Raw genomic sequence first — 18,253 nt, 5'->3', positions numbered from 1 at the left:
AATCTGAAGGTTTAATCTGAGAAACTTGTTTCTTCTGCAAGTGTTCCGTCATTATGTAGCCTTGAGAATTTTATAAGATGCTCTAGCATTTAGTAATACATTATCTGCTTCAGCCAACTTCAGTTTCTGTGTGATGGTTTTATAGATTGTAGGTTTTTATAGTTGCCCAAATGATGGCATTCTTGAAACAGGGCTTTGTTCTCTTATCCCTCTTGCTTTTCTTTTTCTTTCCTGATCCTGACCAAGCTGTCCTCACATATGGCTGTCTTTCCAGACATAAACGGGCATGGTTGTAACTTGGTATTTTAAAAGAAACACCGCTGCTCCTTTAACCATTTCCAAAACACTGCTTCTATACTTTTGGGACAGGATCCAACACTTTATTTTTGCTGCACAGCATGCAGCCCATGAGAGGCAGTCCTTGTTCTTAAGGAGGTCCCTGGGGGAAATACTGAAATGAGCAATTGCACCAGTTGTGCTCTGGTAAATTAGAGCTAGAAACAGCATGTTGTGTTCACCACCTGATTCATTGTGTCTAGCTTCCTGGAGTTGCACTTTGGTGCAAGATTGTACACAGATACAGTGGAACATCACATGCATCAAAAAGCACATCTCATAAAACACATGTAAAACACCAAGCAATTTTGTAAGGGTGTCTTGAAAAGATTTGTTTAGCATTACTAAAGCTGTATTCAGGTGCTGCTTTGCTCAGGCTGGAGCACCTAAAAACAAAGTTTGAGGTTATTAGAGGTTGCCCCTCTGACGTGTGGTGAGTGCCTTCAGAGCTGCCCCAGAACACTATTTAGCTACTGAAGGGAAAAGCTCTCATGACAGAAAATGATCTCTGCAGTCCGACTACAGCCCTCCTTAATCCTGCTCACCCCTAGCTCAAAACACTCTCGAGCACACTTAATGTGTGAAGATGGAGCTTTTTAAAACATGATGGCACACGTCTGCATACCAAGTGCCAAGTATTCAAAAGCAGCACTGGAATAAAAATCTTCTCAGAGCCACAGTGCTTCTGTGCACTTGTCTGCTGCACACCACAGGCTGGAAGCTTGCACACTTTAGACTCGGTCGTTAATTGTAACAACACTGTTTGTACAAATGCTTTCAGCTTTCTCCCGTCACACGGAGGTGTGCTTGCAGAAGAGTTGCTCTGCCCTGTGGAGGTTACCAGATCCTGCCACTACTGAAGTCAACTGCGAATCTCACAAGGTTTTATATTAAGCTGATATGAATCAGTGAATTTCATTCTCTTATTTAATAAGGGAAGATCAGAGAGTCCTGTGGTTTATCACCCCGAGTGCTAACGGTTCAACTGAATTAGTTTACACAGGTTTCCTGTGGGAGTGTGCTAGACGTTAGAGCTATCCTGCTTCCATTAAAGTCCCTGTTAAACACTTCAACAGCATTTGAGTGCAAGAATTTCCAAATTATCCCACTGTAAACTGTGTTCCTCCCTTGTCTTTCCTCCTTCCTGAGTGTGCTCTAAGGCAGCAGGAGAACAGGAACGGGTTGAAAACATGGACAGACAGACTAGCGGTTAACAGCATAGGGCTCTGGCAAGGGTCTGAATGTGATAGGAGTGCTGGCTGGAGGAAATAAACTGAAGGTGTGGTGAGCTACACTCAAGTGGAGAGGAACACCACTGCCACAACCACCACCACCACCACATGTTGACTTGTACGTGCCAGGAGAGCTCCCCAGAGTAAATAGCTGTGTGTAGGCTCAATCAGTATATCTTTGGAGACCAAGGAGATGAATATGTACATAAAAGAGGGGAAGGCCCATCATTTGCCAAAATTTAATTGAGGTCACATTGGCTTGGAGCCACAGGGTAACACACCCACATTCCCCTGTCTGCTGTACACCTGAATGACTCACATTTCACCTGCCCTTCACTCCCACTGTGACTAACTGTGGGACATTTTCATTACTGCTGAGGGCATTGCCACCAAGTGCAGAAGTTGTCAGTGGCATAGAAGTGGGTGGTGGCGGCGGTGGTGGTGGTGTTTCCACCGCCTTGTTCTCCACCCTGGCTGCAGATAGGTATCTGTTAATCTCCTTCTCACCTTTGGATGCTTACCTGTGAGCTCTCAAGGCTAGAACCTTAATGGTGTGAAAGACAGGAGGGGAAAAAGTGGCTTGTGCCTTATTAATGTTTATTCCATCTTCAGAGCATGTGTCCCAGGAGTTTTACAGAAGATGAGTGGCCTTAGTAGCCGCTCACAAGAGGTATCTGGCAGCTGGACCTTTTCGCTTTGATGATGCTTTCCGGCCTCTTGGAGCTGTGACTCCTTTTGCAACTGAGATGGTTATTTTGACATGGACCTGGCCAGCTTGAGGTCAGCCTTGTGACATGCTTGTTAACAATAAGGTTTAGGGAATACGCCAAGCTCCTTTCACTCTGAAGCTTGGGTGAGAAGAGGCATAATCATGTGCTGCTATCACCGCAGCCATCTTGCTGCAACTCTAAGAAGTTTTGCATGGTTTTGCTTTGGGTACAGCACACTTGTTTATCAAGCACAAGCTAAGGCTTGCTTAAATCTTGCTATTCAAGTTCTCCGCTGTTAAACTTCCAGGCTTTATCCAACAAAATGATACAGCTTCCCTGTATTGGTTGGCTGAAGACCCTTAATTTTAGAAACAGGTAACTTGCAGTTATTCAGAATTATTTTCCCCACTGGCACAGCAGTTAGAAAAGGTCTGACAGGCAATGTTGTGCTGCCAGCAGGCAGGCGTTCATTTACTGGTATTCAGCGTCTGTTTGTGCGTGTCCTACTGTTGGTGCCTTCATGGTTGGCAGGAGCAGAGTATCAGGTCTGCTTCTACCTCCCACACCTAGGAAGGCGTGGGAAAGCGATCCAATTTTGCTGGCCTGGGGAAAGCAGGATTGCAGTCACCATGTGGAAAAACTTGCCTCCCCAGGCTTTTGCCACTGGCCTCCCTGAGTCCACCATGTGCTTCCTGCCATGTAGAAATACTGCAGGGAGGGCTTTGCTCACACATAGGAAAAAATGTTTCTCAAGGTTCCTGTGTGAGTTTGATATGCACATTGGGCCTCTGGGAGGGTGCCACGGCATCAGTGCCACTTGGTGTCCAGATCTCAGCTGGAGTCTTCCAGCACGAGGGGTCTCCTGGGAGCTTAGCGTCCATCATAGTTATGTTCCTCTTTTCTGATAAAAATGAATGTTGGATGTTAACATGTTGATAAACTACCAGGGGCAACATTGACGGTGATTACTGAAGCATGTTGGAATTTACTTTCTAAGCTCTGGATGAGGTTTTATTCTGTGTTTAGGCTCCAAACATACTGAGTCAATAATGCTGTTGGCTACCCCAAAGGGATGCATTTGTCTCTGCACTGGGAGGTACTAGGTTTGGCTGTCCTTTCTCAGTTCCTTCATCACACTAGTTCTGCAACAGGCTCCTCTGTTCGACAATGGATGGCTGAATTTGTTGGCTGTGCAACAGATTATTATTTGTGTTTCAAATTATCAAAACACTTTCCAGTGGAAAAATAAATATTTCACTGCTTTCTGCCTTCCTGCTTCCCCAGTAACTGTTTGTGTTCTCTTCAGCCTTAAAGGATATTATAACGCTGCTGTCACCTGTATAAGATGTCTGACTACCTTCTGTAAACACTTTCTAACCAGCATTTGCTTTGACAAAATTCCCATGTTCAGAATGTACAACTAAGTGGCAAGTCTTCATATTTCAAAGAGACCAACTTGTTACAGGTGGGGTAATTGGGTTCCTTTAACTCTGCTGTGGAGGAGCAGAAGAGCACAGGGCAGAGCAGCAGCAAGTTTCGTCTGGCCACTGCTGTTCTGCCTCAGCCACTGGCCATAACTGTAAGACACAAGTAGCCCTGTCACAGGCATCTCAGGGGTGATCCCACCTTGCTCTTCCTGGAAAACTGCCTTCCGAGCCCTGATGATTACAGGCTTGTTCAAGCTCAGAAGCCTGAGGAACAGAGATGTCTTTCCAACCTGTGTTTATTTTGTGCTGTAACTCTACAGATGCCACTTAATAGATATTAGATAATCTTTGGTGCCTTCCTGAGCTGCTGGCTTCAGAGAGACTTTGTGGCAAGTAGTCCACAGTTAATTATGAACTCACCTAAAAATAGAGGTGGGGGGAGGGGAGAAGAAAGTATTTCCTTTCTGTAGTTTCCGAGGCTGCTGCCTTCCAGATTCCTGCCATTTCCTCTTTCCTACATACTGCAGAGAAGGGAAGGATCTAACCCGCTGCTCTAAATCAGCCTTGATTTTGTTGCTTACTACCAAAGTCTGAAAAGATTCAAGTTTGGTTGTATTTTTAATGAGTTTGGGAAGAGAAAGTAAATCTGAGCCTTTTAACTATGTGCATTTTTACATATGGATGAGTTCATCTCATCTACTGTATACTGGAAGAATGCCAGGGGAATTTAGGCATAATACAACATTTCAGTCAATATTTAAAAGATGTTTGAGCTTACTGGATATTTTAATCACTAGAACAGCCAAGAAGCCCTCACCCATCAATGTTGTTTGTTTAAGGATGGGTGTTTCTCCACATTTCACTCAACACAGAGCAAAACCCTACTTTTCAGAATTTTCTTTGGTTTCATGTATCTTAGCAAGATGTAACACTGTTGGTTAAAACATTTTCCACCTCATGTACCCAAACAGCTGCATGGATTGGAATTACTCATGATTTATTTGTCCACATCCATTACTAGGATATTGTTCATTTTTTGCATTTGTGTATTTGCTAGTCTTACGTTTATTGTTACATGGAAAGGGAAACTGACCACAGCAGTGTTTACTGGTCCTAATCTAACCTTTCCAAGATTAACTCCACCTTTTCTCTTTGATAACACTTTCAAAACCCTTTTTCTGTACCTCTTTCCCTATTGTTGTGTCCCAGGTTTTGAAGAGCAAGTGTAAAAGAAAAAGTGTCCCTTTGTACTGGGTACTGAAATTCATTCCAGGTGAGAGAATTCGCTTTCTAAGAAGTGATCAGGGTGTATCTTAGTTGTCTGGGAATCTGACTACTTCATTAGCAAACCAAATTTGGATGGTTACAGGTAAATCCCCTTGGTGAGATGAGGTTAGGGTTTATGCTGATTTGGGGCTACGCAAATGAACCGCATAGGCAAATCCAAAGCATTATAAAAATAGGTAGCACTTTGAAAAAGTTTAAGATCTGAATCTTCAGGGCCCAAAACTGGAAGCTGTGTGTGAACAAGGCAAAGGAGGGGAGGAGGAAGGCAGAGGAGAGGTATGGGAGAATACAGAGCAGAAGAATGATTTAAGTATTGCCCAAACCACTGAGTAATTTAGAGGTTTTCTCTGACTGGCTTCTCCCAGCATTATATTTTGTGCTAAACATAAGGTGCAAGAGTTTACATTTAATAACTCTGCCCAAGTTACTCGTTTAAATAAATATTGACTGTCCGTGAATGCATCCCAATAGGCAACACAGCAGCACAAGACAGAAATCTTTTCCTCAGCAAATGTACTTCATATAGAAAACTCAATATATTAATTTTCTCCAGCCCACAGAAGTCACTCTGTAGATTTTTTCATCCTTTCACTGCCTGCTGCTTTGCACTGGCTGGCTACTGGGAGTGAGGTGACAGCAGTAGGACAAACCTCCCAGCACGAATGTGCCCATGTTGGTGTCTCTCTTTTCCTAGGCAGAGCTAACAGTAGAGCACTCAGCAAGATGCTGTGGCTGGAGGCACACAGGGCTCTGGGTGCACTCCACTGCTGTTGGCACACATCCTGAGAGAGGGATGTGAAAACAGAAGAGAGGTTGGTAGGAGGAAAAATTGCGGAGAGCTGAAATGGCTCAGCAATGCTAGAGGGAATAATAGAGTGACAGCTGTTCTGATTTACTCCCCCTTAATATAAAAATGAATCAAAACCAGAGCTGTTTTTAGCTGGAGCAGATGATAATTCTTTGAAGTATGCTAGTTCTGCCATTGTTCCTTCCTTCCTTCCTTCCTTCCTCCCTTCCTTCCTTCCTTCCTTCCTTCCTTCCTTCCTTCCTTCCTTCCTTCCTTCCTTCCTTCCTTCCTTCCTTCCTTCCTTCCTTCCTTCCTTCCTTCCTTCCTTCCTTCCTTCCTTCCTTCCTTCTTTCCCTCCTTCTTTCCCTCCTTCTTTCCCTCCTTCCCTCCCTCCTTCCCTTCCTTCCTTCCTTCCTTCCCTCCTTCCCTCCCTCCTTCCCTCCTTCCTTCCTCCCTTCCTTCCTTCCTTCCTTTCTCCCTTCCTTCCTTCCTTCCCTCCTTCCCTCCCTCCTTCCTTCCTTCCTTCCTTTCTTCCCTCCCTCCCTCTTCTCTTCCACTCTTCACCTCTTCCTCCCTTCCTTCCCCACTTCCTCCCTTCCTCTCTCTTGCTAATAGCTTTCTTTGTGAGGTACAGCTCTCACTTTACAGCTGAGTGCTGTTCTTGAAGATTCAGGCCTTGGAGTCCTGTGGCTTAAGAGAAATGACAAAACCCATTGCTGAACAGAGGAATTGAGATTACAAGTTCAAAAACATGAAAAGAGAAGTTGGAAATCAAGGGGCAAGAGGGCCTCAGCAGCTTGGGAGGTGTTCTCCATGTCTATTGAATGCTAAGAAAAAGCAAGCCGCATACCACCATTCAAGCCCCTGTAGGGCTTCATCTTATTTCCTTTGTTGTAATGAAGAAAACTTATAACATGGACAGGATTTTCAACTTGGGGTGTGTGTGAAAGCTCATTTTTTTTCTTCAAATTTAAATGACATAGATATTCACGAGGTTTCCAACACTCCAGATTGTCTTTGTTTAGTATGCACAAACATGTTATCAGGTGATGAGGGTTCACAGCAGCAGCAGAAAGGAGAGACTGGAGAATGCAAATTTAGATCACAGAATCATAGAATCATTTTGGTTGGAAGAGACTATTAAGATCATTGAGTCCAAACATAACCTAACTCCAGCATTAAGCCATGTCCCTAAAAACCTCGTTTATGCACCTTTTAAGCCCCTCCACGGATGGTGACTCCACCACTTCCCTGGGCGGCCTGTTCCAGTGCTTCACAACCCTTCCCATGAAGAAATGTTTCCTAATATCCAGTCTGAACTTCCCCTGGCACAACTTGAGGCCATTTCCTCTCATCCTATCATTTGCTACTTGGGAGAAGAGACCAACACCCTCCATGCTACAACCTCCTTTCAGGTAGCTGTAGACAGTGATAAGGTCTCCCCTCAGCCTCCTTCTCTCCAGGCTAAACAGCCCCAGTTCTTTCAACTGCTCCTCATCAGACTTTGCTCCAGACCCCTCATCAGCCTTGTGTGATGTGCCTGCCTTTTGATTTTTGAGGGTGACAGAAGAAGTGAGTCCAAACGAGCATTGGGTCCTATGTCAGAAAGAAGTAGTGGTGAGTTTTTCTCTTTTTAAAATGAGGGACTGTGTAGAAAACTCCAGGCAGATTTTTTTTGTTGGTTGGGGTTTTTTTGTGTGTTGTTGTGCTTTTTTTGTTGTTGTTGTTTTGGTTTGGTTTAGTTTCATTTTTTGTTTGTTTTGTTTGTTTGGGTTTTGTTGGTTGGTTGGGTTTTTTCCCCTCATACTTTGTTGCAGATGTCTGGTTTTGCTCTGTGTTTTTATTTATTTATAGGCATTTCTATGGCACTCATCACCATAGTATCTGGGCAAACCTCCTTTCCTTTCTGTATCATGTAATTAAATCTATACAAAATACATATGTTCTTGGCAGAAGAAAAAAAAAAAAAAAAAGAAAAAAAAGTTAAGCTCTTCTTTTGGAAAGGATTTGTTCCCTGCAATTAAACACTGCTTTTGCAATGCTGTATCTTTCCATGTACACGTGAGCGGGGAAATACACAGTCTTGTTAAGGCTGTATGCTCACACACTCTCTACTTTGGTGTGTGGGGCCACAGCACCTGACTTGCAGGTCGGCGTGTGGGTGGCAAGGGGAGCAGCAGGGAAGCAGGCACTTTTGGGATTGTTGGATTTGACAACTAACTGGGGACCCTGAGGCATGCTTCTGCCTTCCTCACTCAACCAGGCACCACCTGCATAACTAGCAGTAGGCTCAAAGGGCACTAACACAAACACACTAACCTTAAATCGGGAAGAACCGGGTCCCCATGAGACTCTTCTTGAGAGGGTAGCTTGCTATTTTTATTATGTTTGCATGGCCAGGGCTTCTGGAAAGGCCAGCACATCCCTTCAGCCCAGAGTTTGCAGGATGAGAAGCAGCAAGTGCTGGGGAGAAGATGGAGCTTTCTGAAGGGCTAGCAACATGAGCTGGGACTGGTCACCACCCCTCCATGTGTGACTCATGTCTCATCCTCTAAAGGAAGATGAGTGTCTCCTTCTCCTCTAAGGCATATTTCATAGTGAAAAGTCCATCTGGTAACTGGTACAATGGTCCTGGTTGTTCTGCAGAACTGACCTGAAGGACTGTGAGGACAAGCTGCTGATGGGTCAAGCCCAGATTTGCACTGGAAGTTGGAGCAAAGGTTTGCCAGTCCCACCAGCTGGCTCTGTCCCAGTGGGAGCCTGAATTCAGCAGGGCTCAGACCAGCACAGATGCCTTCTGCATCACCAGGTTAGGGAAACTCAGCTTTCTTTTGTATAAATACACAAACAAATCAGAGCAGGCTGTGTGCCAGCTAAGGCAATGGTCCTGCATTCTCCCTGGGCCAGGTGGGCAACCAGCACAGTGGTGCCTGATATGGCAGTACTTGGGGGGCCATATTCATACTCAGATGAACAGAAGATGGTGTTTAGAAATATGAGCTGGCTCTTAGAGATTGCCTCCTTTCACCAGAGAAGTCACCTTCCTGTCCAGGGCTAACCAGCGACCAGCCACTGGTATTTCAATTAGGCAGGAGTTTAGAGGATGTGTGGTGTTTTGTGTCCCATGGCAGCACCAACATGAACGTGTCACACATTCCTGTTGGAGCAAATAAATCTGGCCCTTTCCTTTTTGAGAGTGGTTTGTTTCACCCATTTCAGAAAGAAATGATAGCTGCACTCCTTTGATGCTTGAAACTCATCTTGTAAACAGCCCTGGATCCTCAGAGGCAGAGGAATCAGCCACCCTCATAACTGCACATACTGCACATACCTCATAGTATCCTCAGACCTCAGGACACCCCACATCATTAGTCACTTCTGAAAACCTTTGATTATGTTTGTGTTCCTCCTCACATTCTGGTTTTGGCAGGCACATGTATAACCCAGGGCTTGTTCGTCACCCCTCAGGTACTGATCACATTTTATTACCTGGCTCAATCAGGCCCTACAGTGACACAGCTTTCCCTGGTTTCCAAAGGTCACATGAGCAGAATTTGGCTTGTCTGGAGCTCCAGCAACAAACAAGAAAGAATTACTGTCTTTCTCCTAGGTGAGAAAACCCATACGCTAATTTTCAGGAGTGAATAACCACAAAACCTATTGAATGCTGAGAATAATAACATTTCCAGATGTTTGAGTTACTGGTTTCTGTGCTGCTGGATTTTTATTACCTTTTCATGCTAGAGTTTTATTCTTTGGCTTACGGAAATCTAAAACTATAAATCGCTGTGCTCTTCACCAAAAGCCAGTATTAATACCTCTGTGTATCTTCACTTTTGTTCATCTTGTACCAAAATAACATTTCACATTTGGGGTCTGAAAGCTGAGGTCCACAGTGGAAGGAAAACACTCTTTATTTTTGTTCCTGACTTGAAATGTTTAATTGTTGTTTCAGTCAAAATAAAAGAACAGCACTATTTGGAAAAGGATGGGACCAGTCTCCTTCCTGCCCAATGATAGGATGAGGGGCAACAGGCACAGACTGAAGCAAAGGAGGTTCCATCAGAATATGAGGAGAAACTTCTTTACTTTGAGGGTGCCAGAGCACTGGAACAGGCTGCCCAGAGAGGTTGTGGAGTCTCCTCAGGAGACATTCAAAACTTGCCTGGACACATTCCTGTGTAATCTGCTCTGGGTAAACCTGCTTTAGCAGGTGGGTTGGACTAGATGATCTTCAAAGGTCCCTTCCAGCTACAACCATTCTGTGATGCTGTGAAACAAGATGAAGTATTGCTGGTGGAACATGACAGAAGGCATTACTGTGAGGTACCACTTTCTGATACTTGGGGGCTGGATGACAGCCTTTCAGCAAGCATTAACAGATGAGGTAGGATTCACACCAGTCTAGCTTAGAAACACTGGGATATTCGAGAAGCGTAAGTGGGTTTTAGTGTTGGTGCAGACTTCACCCTAAAAATCTCTTACTGCTGACAGAGGAAAGTGATACACCCGGAGTGCAGCGAGGGTCTGGCAGAGCAGGTACCAGCCAGCCTGCAGAGCCTGGGCAGCCCGGCAGCAGCGCAGCACACGGGCCCGCCGAGCCGTCATTCATTGTTTTCTAGTGCCACCCTGAGGGCGGTGGCGGCGCCGGGCCGGACGGCAGGCGGCAGCGGGCAGGAGCCTGGCGGCGGCGGCGGCGGCGGCGGCTCCGCGCTTTGTCGCGCCGAGATTAAAATAATTAAATAAAAATAATACATAAAATAAAATAAAATAAAATAAAACAAACCAAAATTTAAAAAAATTTTAAAAATAAGTAAAGGCAAGCCGGGAGGCGCCGGAGAATAACAAGACAGCAAGAGGCGGCACATCAAAGCCAGTGCTGTGGCTCAGGCTGGCCTGGGGGCGCTGTAAGCATTTGAGACCTTCTGAAGCGGACCGGCAGGGACAGACTGGGCAGGGTCTCACCTGCGGCTTCCCAATGATGGCAGCTGGACTGCGGATGAAGCCATCCAGCTCCGGGTACTGCTGTCCTGGTGCCCATGGGGACAGGCCTCGTGAAGGGGTGTACAGGGTGGGTTTTCTCGGTTCATGCAACCACAGATCCCGATGAGGTGACTGGCCTGGGTTTTCAGCTCTGAGCAGCACTCCCGTCCTGCCTGAACACCACCAGCAGCCCCATGGGCAGACATGAACATGAACTCCACCATCCATGCCAAAGCATCTTATCTTCATCTGTACCTTTACCTTTGACAAGGCAGGTGCACTCAGCCCCAGTTGACCACAGCATGTTTATTTGAGAGGGCAGAGATTTGTCAGGAGCTTAGGCTGGCAGCACGATTTTAGGTCAGAAACAATTGGAGTAAATAAATCGGTGCATGAAACTGGCAGTGTTGTGCCACTGATGCTGGAGGAAATCTCTGAGCAATCCCACTTCAGCCGTGCCTCTCAGTTTTAGAAACCTAGAAAAGATCAATACAGCAATAGGCTACCTACATAAGCCAATGCCATGCCATAGTCCTTGGCTTTTAGCTGTGCTCTTCACTGATACATAAAAACAGAGATTCAGCAATGATGTATATATCACATAACACAATCCTCCATGAGCATGCAGTCAAGTTTGTTTGTATCTTATTTAAATATCACTCAGAGGATAAAATCAAAGATGCATTTTCATCTTACCCTCCAAAGCTGTCCAAAACAAGTGATGGGCTTATAGTAATTCAGGGCTATCTGGTGTATCTAAGTATGTGCAATGATGTTTTTGGAGGAAGCATGCAGTAAGTTAAAAACAGGTTAAGGCACTAGTTTCGGACTTTGGACACCCAGTGTCAATTCTCAGCTCTGCCACAGACTCCCAGTGTGACCTGAGGCAAGCTGTTTCCCTCCCAAAACACTTTCATAGTCAGAGAAGGCAAAATCCTGCTTCATGTGAGTTTTGCCTTTGACTTCATGGAGCCAGCTCCCACCCACGCATTTCAGAGCTTAAAAATTAAATACAGGCTTAAGTACCTTGCTGAATTAGTGCCAGAACTTCCCTGTGTTTCAGTTGCCTATACCTAAAAGAGGAACGAAGATCACTTCCCTATTCCCAGTCACTTTGCATGCTTAGGCTGAAGTCTGTTTGGCGTAGGACTGAGTATAATGACTGCGACTGTGCTTATGACTGTTTGTCTGATAAACTGCAGATCAAGCGAGAACTAGACTTGTCAGAGGCCTCACGTTTGGCTGCCTTGATTTGCAGTTGGATGCTGTCATACCTTACCAGTCCCTTTGCACCGAGAGGGCTTTTTCTGTTGCCAGCAGATAACTGGGCGTTAATCAGAGAATCACAAGATCATAATAATGTTTTCTGTTGCAACAGACCTTTAAAGGTCATCTAGTCCAACCCTGCAACAAGCAGGGACATTTTCAACTAGATCCAGTTGCTCAGAGCCTCAGCCAGCCTGGCCTTGAATATTTCCAGGGATGGGGCTTTTGCCACCTTTCTGGGCAACCTGTTTTACCACCCTCATTGTAAATCATCCCATCCCACATTAAAGAAAAATCAGTGTCTCTGCCTAGACAAATGGCTATGTTTCTAGTAAGGGTCTCCCTTACCTGTAGCACCTGCTTATCTTTTCATGGAGTGGTGTGTTGTGACAGTATACAGCTAAGTTTATATAAATGGCACCTTAGAGCGCTCTACTAAACAGGATATTCCTGTTGGCAAAGGACTGCACATTTGCTTAAACCAACAGTTGTAAGTTGCAGCAGCCCTTGACAGGTACAAACAAGGAACCACACTGATAGCTGAGGGGAGGAGGGATTACTAAGCTTAACAAGAAAAAGACTTTGGCATTTACATGCATAGCATGGATAGACTCTACAAGGTAAACAAATATGGCATAAAAGCATATTTGGCTATTCAAATGACCTGATTGTTCCTATTACGATGATGTCTCTCGGCATGTATTTAGTAACACGCTAATTGACTTTGCATGAATCAGGAAGAAAACTTTTCACTATCTGTTTCAGGATGGTTTCTTTTGACATTTTCTTTCAAGTTTCGTTTATTTATTTATATCGGGGGCCTGTTTGAAATGAAAATAGATCTTGGCTCTTGCTGACATGCCAGGCTGCCTGTGCCAGAACTGATCTTTTCCAGGGCACAGGCAGTACAGCCAGGCCTGTGCAGGCTGCTGCAAGCAGCACTGGATCAAAGTTGGGCATTACTATGTCCCTTCTCCAGGTGCAAGTCCTCTTCTTGCCCAGATAGTTGATGCTCCAGTGACAGCTCAGCCCAGCAGTGAGTTCTGAGCTGCCTCTACTTACAACCTGAATATGCAAAGCACTAACCAAAGACAGCCTTGGTGAGACTCCAGTTATTTAAGCCTCAGGTACATATGCGTGGCTCCAACCTGACGGTTACAGCCAACATTAAGCTGACGAGCACAACCAAGGCCCTCCAGGACATTTAGAAAACTACTCACCCTCCACACAAAGTTTTTGATTTCAACATTAAATGCACTAATAAGTTTGTTTAGCTATTCTGAAGGGGAAGTTAAAAAGTCAACAGAGGAAGCAGAACACAAACAGGCCATTCAATTAATTAGCCCTCCACGCTGGAGACATGCATTAGAATGGCAAATGCGGTTTTTAGACATTCGACTGATAAAATGGCTATTAATGTTTCTCTTGTCATGAGAATAAATTTGTTCTGGTCATATGAGAACAGTTGGCAAGCTGAATCATGACCATCAAGATAAACACTTGTGGTAAATTAACCTTTGCCCTCACATTTGAGCCAAGCAGGTAAGATGAATTCAATCAGTCGATTTATTTTACCCTTACTGCACCTACAAAAATTCTGGGACCTTGCACAAAATTTCCCCATGTACTAGTTGTTTAATGTGGTTTGAGGGTTATCTTCACAGAGAAAGCCAGACAGGTAGACGATGTGCAAAAGTTTAAAAAGCAGAGTGTTTTCTGACTGTGGGGTAATAGAGACAACAGGGCCACTCTTTTGGTCCTGCATAGCTGCCATATCCAGCCAGCCGTGACAGGGACCACTGCAGAGTGCCATGCAAAGGAAGACAGCAAACAGCCTTCCCTCCCCTTGGCAATCACTTTGTAAACTACCTGGCAGAGGCGCACAGCTCTAAGTTTCATCAGCCGGTGCTCAGGCGTGCATGTAACTTCCTTCTCCACAGACAGCAACGTTTTATACGCAGAGATGCTAGCAAGGCCTGGGAGCATGGTAATTCACAGGCACCCCACAACAAATGGAACTGAAAACTGCCTTTCAGATAGTACTTGGGGAGGAGGTCAAACTCAGTTTCAGGCCCAGTGTACTCTGATGAGCATGCAAAAAATTCCACCCTGGTATATAGGACTTGGAGATATGGTGATAGATTGATTTTTAGAAAGAGATCAGAGGTCTTGCAGCCTCTGAAGGCATGACTGTCTCTATCTGTGCTTCTGTGGATGCTTCTTAGAAGCAGTACCTGCCAAAATGACCCCCTGTACCTGGGCTGGGCTGTGCTGTGGGCTGAAGCACTGCCAGAACCCAGCAGCACTGCCAGACCCAGCAGGGACAAGCGGAGACCTCACACTGCTGCCACCTTTCCTGCCGCCCTGCAGCAGGCCTGGAAGCTGCTTAACACAAGGGAAACTGCACTTAGAAAGAAAGCAAGGGGAAAAGATTGACACAGAGGGGGGGAAGGAATTAAAAGCCTGCTAGTGTCTAAGAATGGTCCTCTGAAGCCTTCTCAAGTCACTGCAGCCACCAGCCCAGTTTTAAAAGACGTTGTAAACTGTCATTTTTGGAAGCACAGTCCTGACCATTTAAGTGGCAAGAGCCGTGTGTGGTCAGTGGGGCCTTGATTTTTGTCTGGGCTTGAAGGCACTGCCATCATATAAATAATCACTAAACATTTCAAAGCCTTTGAAAACATTTTGTTTAATTTAACATTTTAATGCTAGGAATGGGCTAGAGTTTAGGTGTGGTGTTTTCACATATTTTTGGAACCTGTTTATCCATCTTTTATTAAGACTCTGAGAAGGCAACTCACAATACTTCAGTGACTCCAGTGATGCTGTAATTTCTGCTTCTTTGTTTTCTGAATATGATTAAGTTAAATTCCTGTCTCCATGCCAAGCTGCTTCCTGGAGAGACTCTTAGAGGTCAGCATCACAAGGCTTTGCTTGATTTGGTTTGATTTCAGATCAATGGCTGACCTGGTGATCAAAGACAGGAAAACCTGTTTTATATCTGGCATATCTTAGACTTACCCTAACAACCTGCCTCCCAGCTAAATTTCATGTTTTGTCTTATTTTATTTAAGATGAAAAGTGAACAATTGTTAATAAAGTATAACCTGTCCTCACAGATCTTGCTGTCCTTTCACAATCATACTTTAACGCTGGAAAATTTGCAGTGGAAACATCACTCCTACTGGCAAACTTTCAGCCCGTATCTCATCACAAGGACAGGGTTTCTTAAAATGTGTTTGGCCATGGTTGCCCCATCTGAAGCAGCTTGAAGGACTTTAGCATTAAGATACTTGTGTTTTTTTCATGCCTTGCTGCTTCTTACAAAACAAAACACAAGTGACAACAGCTCAGCTGTGGTATCTGTCTCAGTATCCACAGAACAACATGCTGTGGTTGAAGGGATGTTGGTGTCTCTGAAGAGATGTTGATAATGGACCAGTATACACAGTGGGAGTCTTGCTAGTAAAGCATAAGGATTAACTTCATGTGCTGTGTGCAACAAAAGGAAAGCTTAAGAAAAATTCTGTGCATATGAAGAAGCAGAATTTAGATCTGGAAAACTCTTCCTCTATTAAGTAATTTTTCTGCCAATATTAGCATAGAACATGAGTATCCAGGCGTTCATCAGCCATGGTGCCCACACTACTGCCCACATCACGGATCTGGCCCTGCTTGTGGCTTCATGACTAGCTGTGGACAGAAACCACCAAGCAAGTATTTAAGAGCTTTAACTTCTCCTGTGCCTTGTTATTTTTCAATAGGTTATCTCAGGTCACCTGCTGCATGGATACTGTCTCATGCTGTACATGTCACAAGCTTGTTTTCACAAAATGGCAAATGGCCATCAGTTGTCACTGTGGATGTTTTTCAACAAAATACTGTGCACAGGGTATTACCAACTCACAGAAACTTTTCCTCCTGGGACAGGTTGTGTACAAAACTGAGACTCTCAAAAGCTGAGTTTAAGTACTGCCATGCTATCGACTAGGACCTTTGGTTCCCCACCTACCTCCAGATTTGCCAGTTACGTGTTCATTTGGTTTGGTTTGGTTTGGTTCCCCCTGCCTAGATTGCATCTAATACACTAAAGGGACACAGCAGCGTACAAAACTCGTAACTGTGGGTTGCTGCCTCTCGGCTGGTGAGATGCAACTAGATCCAGCAGATCTGAACAAGACCTGAACAAGATCTGAACAAGATCTGAACAAGATCTGAACAAGATCTGAACAAGACCTGGCATTTGCCAATGCAGAATGAAGTGGAATGCATGCCTAATACCCTCAACAAAACACATTTCTGTCCCTACATGAGTCACCATAATGGGAATAGGTAGTACAAGTGGTCTAAATACCTTTGCACTGCATCTTTATTTCTCATTTTCCCCTCCCTGGGACATACGTAGGCTCAAGCAGAAGTATCTCCTTTTCTACACCACTCCTTGGAGCAATAAAATGAGGCAGTGACCACAGTGTCCTATGCATCTTTGCATTTCTCCCTCTCTTTGCTCCAAAAAGGGATAAACAAGTTAACACCATGGAAGAAGAAGCCCTCAGCACTGCACAGCAGAGATCCTTCTTCACTGGGATGCATAGGACAGTTTTCAGCTCACCAGGAAAGTGCAGATTGACTTCTGCAAGGGCTTCCTGCTGTTCAATTTCTTTCCTCCCACCTGCTTTGCTCTTCCTCATCTCTACAGCAGACAGTCATTTAACTTTTGCATTAGGTGTAGGAGTTGCAAGTTTGGAGAAGAGAACACTACCACCTTCAGAGAGTTGGTGGTAGAGCATCTGGAAATGCACATGAGCTGATTCAAAGCCTGAATGCAAGAGCTGAAATCGAAACACCTGAGTCTGCTGCAAATTCTTCTTCTGAGACAGAGTGTCTTTAGCTAGGCCCATGCAAACCATAGCAGATTTTTCCTGAGAATTCTGTCTTTGTGTTCAAATGCACTATCACATGTAATTTAGGGATTTTTTTTAATCTTTTTTTTTTTTTCTTCTTTAAAATGCATTAATTCAGCTTTCCATGGGATATTTAGAGCCAGTCATGAAAAAAGCCTAAGGTAAAATAGCCCAGCAGCAGTCTCACCTCAGGAAAATCAGATTCCTCTTTGCAGAACACAGTTTTCAATGTGATCTTTCATGTTCTGTCCAGCTATATGTTATTTGTTTACAGTGGCAAACTCTTGTCTTCATGGCAGTGTTTTTGCACCAGGAGGTGCTGGTCCATCATGGCTTCTTAAGAAAGGAACTCTGACTTTGTGCATGCTTTTTATTAGAGCTAATACTGTCAAGAAAGAGAGGGGACTGTAGGCAATGTAACATCCCTTCAGATGCTGGCAAGCCTGAGCTGTGCAGCATGGTGTGCAGATCCAGTCCACAGAAAGGTTATCCCATTTTGGTTATTTCAGACATATTATAGAATTTTCTTACAATACAACAATTCTGTTCATCATTCCCACTGTCAAATGAAGACAATGTTCAAATGAGAGCTTCTTGCTGCACTTTCAGATGAAGGCAAGGCCATGCAGGTGGTGTAATTGCTGGTACAAAGTGGGAGATCGCTGTAGGCTCTCCCATCAGGGCAGGCTGAGGGGCTGCCCCGTGGCTGAGGGGTACCTGCAGCACAAGAGACTGAAGTCTATGCTGGACCTGCAGCCCCATGCAGGCCTGTGCGCCTCCAGGTAACCTTTATGTGGATCAGTAATGCCTCAGTGTATGGTGGTCTCTTGGTCAGTGATACAGGAGATACCATTAACATCTCTTATTGCATTGAGGCTTCTGGGGTACCAACGGTGGAGAAGCCTCAGCCACTGTCTGTCATAATTACACAGATGGATTAGTGAGGAGGAAGCATCCAAATTTTGTATTCTCTTGCTGGCTTAGCTAAAACACAGCCTCAGTGCCTAGAGAGATGCTAAGCTGGCATGTCTGCTCTGGAGGCAATCAGTCACAGGTGGTTACCTCACCTCCTGCTTGGGGAATCTCCATGCAGTTTGAAGGCAAAATGCACGTTATCATGAGAGCGTGATAACGTGCTGATGGAGTACCAACACCTGAAGGAGGGCAGGAATGGCTCGGGCACCCTGTAGCTGGCCTTGAAGCAGCAGCCCAACTGGAAACATGGCTGACTGAGCATGCCTTGCTATTCCAGGAACATGGACCTGCCGGCCAAGAAAGAACGTACAGTAAGCATCATCCAATGATCCAGAAACATTTCTAG

At 44.8% G+C, this 18,253-nt stretch overlaps 2 long non-coding RNA genes across 2 annotated transcripts in view; one reads left to right on the top strand and one right to left on the bottom strand.

Annotated features, from left to right (window-relative positions):
* The first annotated feature begins 7,077 nt into the window (after nt 1–7,077).
* The window catches only part of LOC135577269 (uncharacterized), a 31,724-nt gene continuing 20,548 nt past the window's right edge, over nt 7,078–18,253 (top strand). The window contains exon 1 of the long non-coding RNA XR_010468899.1: nt 7,078–7,396. This is a non-coding gene — a long non-coding RNA (uncharacterized LOC135577269). The remainder of the gene's footprint in view (nt 7,397–18,253) is intronic.
* The window catches only part of LOC110359060 (uncharacterized), a 32,725-nt gene continuing 23,923 nt past the window's right edge, over nt 9,452–18,253 (bottom strand). The window contains exon 3 of the long non-coding RNA XR_010468898.1: nt 9,452–18,194. This is a non-coding gene — a long non-coding RNA (uncharacterized LOC110359060). The remainder of the gene's footprint in view (nt 18,195–18,253) is intronic.

Source organism: Columba livia, chromosome Z (genome assembly GCF_036013475.1).
Source record: "Columba livia isolate bColLiv1 breed racing homer chromosome Z, bColLiv1.pat.W.v2, whole genome shotgun sequence".
Classification (NCBI taxonomy): domain Eukaryota; kingdom Metazoa; phylum Chordata; class Aves; order Columbiformes; family Columbidae; genus Columba; species Columba livia.
The sequence above is the reverse complement of the archived record's forward strand: the minus strand, read 5'-3'. Positions and strand labels throughout refer to the sequence as shown.